Genomic DNA, 11002 nt, shown 5'->3' with positions numbered 1-11002 from the left:
GCCCTAAACTGGCACAATGTTTATCCAGACACTGCACTGAGCCCTAGGAGTCAGCACTGAGTAAGGTAGACAGCCCTTGTCCTCACAGACATGGTTTTCCAGCAGCCGCGTGGACATTAAACCAACATGCAAACAAAAACATCAGTTGCGACAAGTGCTGAGAACGTCAGAAGGTGCCATTTTGACCTGGGCTCAGATACAGACCCTCCGAGCAGGTGGCCCTTCACCTGAGCTCTCTCCAATGAACAGGTGTTCAGTGGCACGGGGGTGGGGTGCGGAGCCATCCAAAGAGAGGAGCTGAAATGCGGGGGTGTCTGGCCCGGGAAGACCTTGTGGAAGGCGGGAGGCAGGAGAGGAGGGTGGACAGGCCACGGGGACTTAGGGCTCTGCCACGCAGGGCCTCGAGGCTGCCGTAGGAGGTGTGGTTCCGACCCAGCGATGTGGAACCCACTGGAGGGCACATGACCTCCTGGTGTGTGTTTGAAAAAGACCACTCCTGGGGTCAGATGGCAACCAAGAAGCTGCTGCCCGTTGTTCAGACAGGAAGGTCCCATGGGCACAGGGAGAATGGAGGGAATCTAGATGTGTTTAAGGCAAGAGCAGATGGGTAAGCGACGGCTTGACTAAGGAGGGCGGAGCGGGGTGTGAGGTCCACTCCCCAGCAGAAGCGCGGGAGCCCGCGTGGCGTGGGTCGCGGAGGAGCTCAGGGGCCCCGGCCTCCGTATCGGCTTGTCAGTCACAGCGAGGCCACGCCCCCTCGCCCTGTCCAGCCGCAAGTCCCGCCTTAGTCCCCGCCGCGGGGCCTCCGACTGGACAGGGGTGAGCATCCGATCCACGAGGCGCCCCTTCATTGGCTGATGCGTCACAGGCCCCGGGTGCCGAGGTGGCGCTTAAAGGCACCACCCACCTCCGTGACTAAGCCAATCAGATTGCTTCCCTCCACGATGGAGCGAAAGGATTGGTCCATCGGAAGTGGGAGGAGCCTGGAGGAGACCCCGGAAGAGCCGAGATTCCGGGAGAAAGTGCAGAGCTGGAGTTGCAGTCCTCTTGGCTTCCGCCTCCCTCCTCGTGCTTTAAAGAGGGCCCGGGGGCTGCAACTGCTTGCAGTGATGAGCTCGGCTGCCGCTGGGAGGCTGCCTCACCCGTAACAGCCCTTCCCCGACGTTCCCCTTCCCCGCCAGTCTCCAAGAAGATCAGTGCAATTGCGAGCCAACCAGACAGCTGAGCACATGTGCAATCACTGTTAACAAGACTTATCACCTCATCACTATTATTAACAGTCACGCTGCCCTACATTTGCATTTTCTGTTTGTGTCATCATCATTCACCTATTTCCTCCACTTTGAAGTTACCAAAGTACTTGTCACATACCTTACCTGCCAAAGGACTTAAAAAACTAAAATCTGAATCCAAAGGACTCGGATCTGCCGTGGGGAGTGGTGGTTAGGAAGTGGGGACTACTCAGTAGAATGAGCCTTAGCTGGAGAAGATGACTCCCAGAGTGGGATGAGGACATCACAGTGGAGGGTGTGCGCCCTCAAAAATGACCAGCCCTCCATGCTGTGATGTGGGTTTGATTGATTTATTTTTAAGATTTTAAAAAATTTATTCATGAGAGACAGAGGGAGGCAGAGACATAGGCAGAGGGAAAAGTAGGCTCCCCGCAAGGAGCCTGATGCAGGACTCAATTCCAGGACCCCAGGATCATGCCCTGAGCCGAAGGTGTATGCTCAACCACCATAGGCTCAACCACCGAGCCACCCAGGCACCCTGTGATGTGGGTTTTTTTTTTTTTTTTTTTTTTTTTTTTTTTTTTTAATGATAGTTACACAGAGAAAGAGAGAGAGAGAGGCAGAGACATAGGCAGAGGGAGAAGCAGGCTCCATGCACCGGGAGCCCGACGTGGGATTCGATCCCAGGTCTCCAGGATCGCACCCTGGGCCAAAGGCAGGCGCTAAACCGCTGCGCCACCCAGGGATCCCTCTTTAGAGTTTCCTATGTAGAGCAATTATATCATATGAAAATAATAAATATTTGTTTTTTCCTTTCCAATCAAATCCTCTCAAAGAAATACTAGTTTTCAGAATCAGAGCCCCTACATAATTTTTGGGTCCTCTTATTCAAAAAGCAGAAAAAAGGGGCCCCTGAGTGGCTCAGTCAGGGAAACATCCAACTCTATCTCAGCTCAGGTCTTAATCTCAGGATCCTCAGTTCAACCCCTGAGTTAAACTCCACACTGGATGTGAAGCCTACTCACAGACAGCAATAAAGAAAAAAGAAAAAGTGATGTCAGAGTACTAAAATAATTTTTTTCCTTTCAAAATATTTGATTCCTTTTCAAATGAAATAGGGGTTACAGGAGTAACATCATAAACTTAAAGTTGCAAAGAAATATATTTTGTTATAATTAGTACATTTAGAGCTGATGATTCTTATGGAACAATTTGTCAAAAGATTTAAGTCTTTGAAAAATCTATTTCACATATGCCTGAATTAATTTTATAGTAAGTTTATACAGTGACATTTTAATATTTCCTCTCACATTTTCTGTATCTTGTGAGGTTGTTTTTTTCTTTTAAGATTTTATTTATTGGGGCAGCCCGGGTGGCTCAGCGGTTTAGCGCCGCCTTCTGCCCAGGGCCTGATCCTGGTGATCTGGGATCAAGTCCCACGTCGGGCTCCCTGCATGGAGCCTGCTTCTCCCTCTGCCTGTGTCTCTGCCTCTCTCTCTCTCTTTCTCTTATGAATAAACAAATAAAATATTAAAAAGGAAAAAAATTTTATTTATTTATTTGAGAGCAAGAGAGAGGGCACAGCAGGGTGAGGGACCAAAGGAGAAGCAGACTCCCAGCTGAGCAGGGACCCTATGTGGGACTCCATCCCAGGATGCTGGGATCATGACCTGAGCCACGAGGCACCCTTGTATCTTATGAAGTTGTACAAGAAACTGAAAGTGAGGGGTGCCTGTGGGGGGGGCTCAGCGAGTTAAGCATCTGCCTTCGACTCAGGTCATGCATGATTCCAGGTTCCTGGGATGGAGTCCCATGTTGTCGGGCTCCCTGCTCAGCAAGGAGCACACTTCTCCCTCTCTCTCTTTCTCTCAAATAAATAAATAAAATCTTAAAAAGAAAGAAAGAAACTGAAAGTGATACTTACCTAGCAAAGGAGATACTAAATGATCACCAAGGTGGTTCTTGCAGGATAAGGCTCACACATTGCACTTAGGAAATGTGGGAAACTCAAATGTACAATTTCTAATAATGGAGGCCTGCATTCGTGGTCTCCTCTGGGCAGGGGGGACTGAAAGCGACTTCATAATTTGTGTATAATTTTAATAATCTGTTTAAGCACCTATTGCCCTATATTTGATGACAAGAAAAATTACTTTTAAAATTGCCTTTCTCAATTAATAATCAAACTTCACATGAAAATAGAATTATTTTCAGGCACCTTGGTGGCTCATTCAGTTAAACATCTGCCTTCGGCTCAGGTCATGATCCCAGTGTACTGATGAGTCCTACAACTGGCTCCCTGCTCAGCAGGGAGTCTGCTTCTCCCTCAGCCCCCTTCCCTTCTACTCCTGATCTTTCTCTCACTCTCTCTCAAATAAATAAATAAATTTTGTTTAAAAAGCAAGAAAATATAATTATTTTCTATAAAATGTGACCTTTAACTTTGAGTTCTAGTCCTAAGCCTCTGAATACTTGCTTTGCAAAGTTGCAGAGGTTTTCAAAATCAGGGATTCTGGGGATCCCTGGGTGGCTCAGCAGTTTAGCGCCTGCCTTTGGCCCAGGGCACCATCCTGGAGTCCTGGGATTGAGTCCCACATCGGGCTCCCAGTATAGAGCCTGCTTTTCCCTCTGCCTGTGTCTCTGCCTCCCTCTCTCTCTCTAGGTCTATCACGAATAAACAAATAAAATCTTAAAAAAAAAAAAAAAAAACAGGGATTCTAAACTCTGAAGAACTGACAATTCCTTGATATGCTTTATTGCAATGTCCATGTGTAGGCTTTGGTTTTGTAGTAATTTACTGACAGTGTCCTGCCGGAGCGCTGGCAATTCCTGTCCCAGACTTAGGCTGCAGAGCTTACATTTGTGTAGATCTACTGGATGAGCTCTTCCATGTGGGGGGGGGGGGGGGTCCCTTCTCTGACCATGGTTTTGGTGGACTGCAGCCATATTCTGTGGCTGCCAATCTGGGCACAGATCCCAGACTGGCCAGCCATGTGGGTGCACACTGGGTGGCCAGGCCAACTGCTCGGCCCCATGCTACCCACCATCGCCATACTTGCTGGCCAGGGTCTGCTCCCTGCCACCTGGTGTATCTTCTCTGTTCACACACATGCTTCACTGTCCCATTGGACTTCCTTTACAAAGCACAGGTTCAAGGAGAAAATTATTACGGATTTCAAGATGGTGGGAGCAGAGCGTTAAACCAAGAACTCGGTCCATTCTGAGCTGGGAGGCCTCTAGAAATGCACAGGTCACCCGCCTAGGAGTTCAGCCCTGTCCCCGCTCCAGTGCCCCTTCATTCTATTCTGAATCGTTTGTTCTTTTAGTCTCCTTGTCAATGAGAAAGTGAACTTAACTGTGGGCCTGTCATATTGGCTATAATTATAATAAATCTGATCTTCATCCAGTTCTAGTTCCTGACCCAGAGCTGTTAAAATCCTTGAAATTTCTTTTTTTTTTTTTGCTTTTATTTATTTATTTATGATAGTCACAGAGAGAGAGAGAGAGAGAGAGGCAGAGACATAGGCAGAGGGAGAAGCAGGCTCCATGCACTGGGAGCCCGACGTGGGATTCGATCCCAGGTCTCCAGGATCGCGCCCTGGGCCAAAGGCAGGCGCTAAACCTCTGAGCCACCCAGGGATCCCCAAATCCTTGAAATTTCTGAATGATAGGGTTAAGAGGTACACCTTCTATTGTTCATAAGTCCCTTTCAGTCAGACCTGGGTGTATATTAATGAGGTAACTTTTGGAAAACCCCTAAGGATGGGGTGGGGTGGGTTGGGGGAGCAGTCAAGTGATTGGAAGGTTGGAAGTTTCAGCCTCACCCCCTGACCCTTAGGAAGAGGAGAGAGGGTGGAGATTAAATTTAATCACCAGGGGCCAATTGATTTAATCAAGCATGCCTCCATAATGGAGCCTCCATAAAAATCCTGACCAAAGGGATTCAGAGAGCTTCTAGATTGGCGATCGTTTCAAGGTGCTGGGAAGGTGGTGCAGCCAGAGAGAATATGGAAGCTGTGCTCTGCTCCCTACCTCCCTACCCCCTCCCCAAACCTTGCTGGATTCATCTTTTTCATCTGGCTGTTCCTGAATAAATAGGTAATAGAAAACAAAGCATTTTCCTGAGTCATGTGAGCCATTCTAGCAAATTATTGACTTGCTCAGGAGGGAGTCATGGGAACCCTGATTTATATAGCCAGCAGATCAGAAGTAGGAGAGGCTGGGACTTTCCATTAACATCTGAAGTGAGGGATCCCTGGGTGGCGCAGCGGTTTGGCGCCTGCCTTTGGCCCAGGGCGCGATCCTGGAGACCCGGGATCGAATCCCACGTCGGGCTCCCTGCATGGAGCCTGCTTCTCCCTCTGCCTGTGTCTCTGCCTCTCTCTCTCTCTCTCTCTCTCTGTGTGACTATCATAAATAAATAAAAATTAAAAAAAAAAAAATAACATCTGAAGTGAGGGCAGTCTTGAGACTGAGCCCTTAACTTATGGGATCTGACACCAACTCTAGGTAGATAATGTCAGGACTGAACTGGGGACACCTGGGTGGCTCAGCAGTTTGGTGCCTGCCTTCAGCCCAGGGCATGATGGCATGATCCAGGAGACCCCAGATCAAGTCCCATGTCGGGCTCCCTGCCTGGAGCCTGCTTTTCTCTCTCTGCCTGTGTCTCTGCCTCTCTCTGTGTGTCTCTTCTGAATGAACAAAATCTTTAAAAAGAAAAAAAAAGAACTGAACTGAACTGCAGGACACCCAGCTGGTGTCAGAGAATGGGTCAAAGTGAGAAGAAACCCACGTGTGGTGTCAGAAGTGTTGGTGCCAGTGGTAGTGGAGAAGGAATAGCATGTGGGTGTGTCTTTGTAGGGTCAGAGCTATGCTAAGCACGTTGTTAGCACTTTTATTTTACTTCTTTCAACACCTGTGATAGAGACATGAAGCTGAGTCCTTTGTACAGATGAGCTGGGCCAGAGAAGGGGCACGGCCAGGGTTATACTGGGCAGAGCCTAAAGAAATATAGTGCACTCACCTTTAAAATCCATGTTCTTGGGATGCCTGGGTGGCTCAGTCAGTTAAGCATCTGACTCCTGATTTTGGCTCCGGTCGTGATCTCAGAGTTGTGGGATGGAGCCCAGGGTCATGGGATTGAGGCCTGCATTAGGCTCCACGCTTAGCAGTGAGTCTGCTTGAGATTCTCTCTCTCTCTCTCTCTCTCCTTCTGCCTCCTTCCTACCCCTCCCCACTTGCACTCTCTAAAATCAATAAGTAAATCTTTTTTAAGAACCCATGTTCTAAGCCATTGCCTTTTGTTGAATTATTTTTATACCAGTATATGGTTGTATTGGTAATTCACATAAGCCTAAAGTCAGTTTTATGAAAAAACCGCCCCAGCTCAGAATGTTGTTGGATCTGCAAAGGCTTCGACTCTCGTCACCCTTCCATCCTCCTCTGTGCTGACCCATCTCTGGTGTCTTCCCACGCTTGTCCCGATTATGTGTCCTAGAAATGCTACTTCAAACATTTGCAAGCCCTCCAACAACACCAAAAACCTTTTCCTCTGGCTTTTTCAAAACTCTGAAGGCTTTTTAAAAATGACATCAGCTGGGTGGTGGCATCGGTCGAGCCCTTGCTGTCAATGTGGCAGACTCCCAGGCTCACCCTTGGCCTTCTTCTCCATCCACACTCGCTTCCTTGCTAAGCCCATCTGGTCCCATGGCTTGAAATATCCACTGAATGCTGATCATTCCCAAGCGCACACCCCCAGCATGGGCCACCTGTATGTCCAACTGCCTGCCTATACACTGAGATATCCTCCTGCTTATCATGTGGAAAGCCAGACTCCTGATGTTTCTCCCCATCTCAGTAAATGGCAACTTCAGATTCCATGTGCTCAGGGCAAAAATTCTTGGAACGCTGTGGTTCCCCTCTCGCTCATATCTCACGTCTGACCCACTGGCCGATGCTACTAATAACTCTTCCTCATTCTGACCACTTCTCTCCACTTCCACTGGGACCTCACCATTCTCCTGGGTCACTGGACCACTGCAGGAGCGCCCAGATGGTGTCCCTGCTTGCACCCTGGCCCCCTCCAGTCTGTTCTCAACACAGCAGCCTTGATGATAATTATCATAATTACTGCTCCCAGTCTACGGTGCTTAGAATGGGCCAGACACCGTTCTGAGTGCTTTCTTGATACTAACTTTATTTAATCCTCACAATAACCACACAAAGTGATTGGTTGTTATCCCCATTTTACAGATTATGAAACTGGCACAGAGAAATTAAAGAACTCGTCCAAGATCACCCAGGTAGAAAGTGGTGGAATTGGGATCTAAAGACCCAATTCCAATTCCAAGAAGGAATTCTTATTCACTAAGCCTTTAAAATACAAGCCATTCAGGGTCCTCGTCTACTCAAAACTCTCCAGAAAGCCTTCCTTGTTTTCTTAGCATAAAAACCAGTCTTTACAGTGGCCTACAAGGCCCCACAGGAACTGCCTCTGCTACCCCTCCTATCCCATCTTCTACTACTCCCCCCTTGCTCTACCACACTCTTCCTCCTTGCTCCAGCACACTGTCCTCATCACTGTCCCTAGAACATATCTAGCATGTTCCTGTCTCAGGGTCTTTGCATATGCTGTTTCCTCTGCCTGGAATGCTCTTCACCCTCCAAGTCTCTGCCCACATGATATTTTGTCAGTCAGACCATTCCTGGTCACGTCTTTAAAAAATTGTGGGCCAGGAGCTTCTGGTTGGCTCCATCGGTAGAGCGTGTGACTTGCTTTTGGGGTCATGAATTCCAGCCCCATGTTGGGTGTGGAGCTTACTTAAAAATAAAATTAAGAGGGATCCCTGGGTGGCGCAGCGGTTTGGCGCCTGCCTTTGGCCCAGGGCGCGATCCTGGAGACCCAGGATCGAATCCCACATCAGGCTCCCGGTGCATGGAGCCTGCTTCTCCCTCTGCCTGTGTCTCTGCCTCTCTCTCTCTCTCTCTCTGTATGACTATCATAAATAAAAAAAAAAAAAAAAAAAAAAAAATTTAAAAAAAATAAAAATAAAAATAAAATTAAGATATTTTTAAAAAATTGCAGACCCCATCTCTGTTTTACTTTCCTCCATAACACTTTTTACCACTTAATATATGTTTACTTGTTTCTTTCTTGCCTCGCTCTCTTCACTGAATTTACATCTCACTAGAGTAGAGATTTTGCCATCACTTAATCCTAGATAACAAATGCCTGGCATAGAGTGGATGCTTAATTGAGAATTGTTGAGTTAATAAACTCATCTTCCCACCAAACCTCCTCCTTTCCCCATGATCCCCATCTCAGGGACAGGCGCTTTCAGACCCTGGGTCCCCTCCCTGTAGGTAATATCCAGGGTCTGTCCCTCTCTAAAAAAGTCAATGCATCTGTCAGATCCTGTTGACCTGACTTCCTAAATATTTTTCAGACCATCCACTTCCCACCATCTCCTTTGCCATCTCCTTGGTTCTGCCCTTCTATGACAGGTGCCTGGAATGCATACAAGATTACACTGAGTTTTTTGTTGTTGTTGTTTTTGTTTTTTTTTAAAGAAAAAGATTACACTGAGTTTTGCACAGTTTGAATTTTTCTGTGTCCCCTTCCCATTGATCCTCTGGTCCTCCCCAACCCGGGCCCAAATGTGCTCTCCCTCGAGCGCTCCTGTCTCAGTAAATCCTCCACCATCAATACAGCTGCCCGAGACAGGAACCTGAGGGTCCTCCTTAACACCCCCCTCTTCCACTTCCAAACCACTGCCAGGCCTTCTCTTTTTATCCAATTGGATGTTTTTGAAAACTGCCCACTTCCTTTCATCCCCGTGGCCACCATCCCAAATCATCTGGGTTATTTCAACAGCCCCCTAGAGCAGGTCTCCCCGCCTGCCATCTGGTCTGGGCTAATCTTCCTAAAACACAAATGTGATCACAGGACTCTTCCACTTAAATTAATCTCTACCCTTTGCCAGGCATGGATACCCCTCCCTAACTTGTTGTCCCTCAGCCTCCTGCCACTCTTGACTTCCGCCATCACTCCCTCCCACTCCCCCACTTTGATCATGCTGTTCCCTTGGCCTAGGATGCCTCTCCTCTCTTCTCTGCCTACCCAATTCTTCTCCCCTCCTAGACCCAGCTCCAAGGTCACCTTTTCCTGTGAAGTCTCCCCTGACTGCCCCTCCGCCCCACCCCCCAACATCCTCAGCCACCTACCACCTTCCCCTGCCAGCTCACCCATCCAGCCTTCCTGAGCAAGGTCACCTCAGCTCAGGTGATAAGAGGCCAAAAAGATATTTGGGGGCCAAACAGTAAGGCCTGAATAAGCACCTTCTGTGTGGCTGGAACTGTTCCCAGAATCCCAAGGTCAAACAGTAGAAGCATATAGCAGGAGGAGGGAGTAATGGTCTGGAGGAGGGAAGAGAACCAACATGTTTGTACTGGATTCTGTGTTCCCATGCTAAAGACTTCAAAAAGGTTACTTCATTTCATCATTGCAACATTCCTGGAAGGTAGGGATTTCCAAAACAAAGAAACTGGTGCATAAGGTTTTCAAAACTTAACAAAGGCATCATTTCAAAGCAGTGGGGGGAAAGAAGAGATTAATCAATGAAAGGCTTTCATAGGAAATTGGCGATGTGTATGGCATGAAACTCCAAATGGAATGAATATGACCAGTAGTTAAGTGAATATTTACTTCAGTTTGGGGTAAGGTAGATCTTTCTCAGCATAACACAGAAGACAGAGACCATAAAGGAATATATTGAAGGAGCTGGATAGTCAAGATGTAAATGTTTAGTATGTCAAAGAATAAAGTTAAAATTAAAATGGAAAACTGGGGAAAGTATTTCCAACATGTTAATATAGACAGATATATCTTTTTTTTTTTTTTTAATTTTTATTTATTTATGATAGTCACACAGAGAGAGAGAGAGAGAGAGGCAGAGACACAGGCAGAGGGAGAAGCAGGCTCCATGCACCGGGAGCCCGACGTGGGATTCGATCCCGGGTCTCCAGGATCGCGCCCTGGGCCAAAGGCAGGCGCCAAACCGCTGCGCCACCCAGGGATCCCTAGACAGATATATCTAAACAGACAATTCACATATTAAGAAATATATGGGGGCACCTGGGTGGCTCAGTGGGTTAAGTGTCTGCCTTCGGCTCAGGTCATGATCCCAGAGTCCTGAGATAGAGCCCCACATCAGGCTCCCTGCTCCTTGGGGAGCCTGCTTCTCCCTCTCCCTCTGTCTGCTGCTCCCCCTGCTTGTGTGCTCTCTCTCTCTCTCTGAAATAAATAAATAAAATCTTGGGGGAAAAAAGAAATAAATATATGTATCCAAAAAAGTTCAATTTTCTGAGTAATCATAGAAACAATTTAAATTGAATTGAGGTGCCATGTTTAATTTACCAAATTATCAAATATTCACTTTAATAAGATTATTCTATCACGGGGTGCCATGGGAGAATGCATCTTAAAACTGCTGATGCTAGTGACGTGAGAAACAAAGACAGAGGAAATGTAGAGGGGCATCTGGGTGGCTCAGTGGTTGAGCTTCTGCCTTCAGCACAGGGCGTGATGCAGGGGTCCTGGGATGGAGTCCCATATGGGGCTCCCCGCAGGGAACCTGCTTCTCCCTCTGCCTGTGTCTCTGCCTCTCTCTGTGTGTCTCTCATGAATAAATAAAATCTTAAAAAAAAAGAAAAAGAAAAAAGAAATGTAGATAAAATTAAATGTCCTCATAACCTGCAGCCCATTGGCAAAT

General features: G+C 47.4%; 1 pseudogene; it reads left to right on the top strand.

Moving 5' to 3' along the window:
- The first annotated feature begins 3148 nt into the window (after positions 1–3148).
- Positions 3149–3289, top strand: LOC121492294 (annotated as a pseudogene).
- Positions 3290–11002: the final 7713 nt, after the last annotated feature.

Source organism: Vulpes lagopus, chromosome 5 (assembly GCF_018345385.1).
Source record: "Vulpes lagopus strain Blue_001 chromosome 5, ASM1834538v1, whole genome shotgun sequence".
Lineage (NCBI taxonomy): Eukaryota > Metazoa > Chordata > Mammalia > Carnivora > Canidae > Vulpes > Vulpes lagopus.
The sequence above is the reverse complement of the archived record's forward strand: the minus strand, read 5'-3'. Positions and strand labels throughout refer to the sequence as shown.